Genomic DNA, 614 nt, shown 5'->3' with positions numbered 1-614 from the left:
AGAAATTACAATCCAGGAATCAAAATTGATAATTTATTAATTAATAATTTATTAATAAATTCGATAATTTATTAGAATGAAAATGCTCGTAAATTTTTCTAAACAAATTAAACAGAGTCATAGCTTACTTCGAGCTTATAATTAGAACTGTTTTTAATTAATACAATTGGCATAAGTTACATAAATATAATATAATATTCTAAAACAAAATTAATCAATTTTAAATTGTATCTTTGATTCATATCATCTTTGTATCATGAATATATGCAAAAAAAGATCTACATCATCGCTTTATTTTTTTATGGATAGCTATAGCGATCATTACAACTTACTAATATCGATACTCGACAAAAATATGTTGTCGGTTTTCTGAATCCGAAATTAACGTTTTGAAAACTCTCAAAAAGATTCTAATAATATTTTTAACAATTCTATATTTTAAATTTATAAAGATTTCTTTAAAAGAAATATCTTAATTTCTCGAAATTTTTTTAAGTTTTCTTTGAAAATTATAAAATGAGAAATCTTGTAAATTCTATTTCAGAATTTACATCTATCTATAAAGAAATTTAGAAAAGTTACAAACTTTTTCAACACTTTCAAAAATATCTTAA

Source organism: Atta colombica, unplaced genomic scaffold, assembly GCF_001594045.1.
Source record: "Atta colombica isolate Treedump-2 unplaced genomic scaffold, Acol1.0 scaffold123, whole genome shotgun sequence".
NCBI lineage: Eukaryota > Metazoa > Arthropoda > Insecta > Hymenoptera > Formicidae > Atta > Atta colombica.
Note: the sequence above shows the minus strand (reverse complement) of the source record.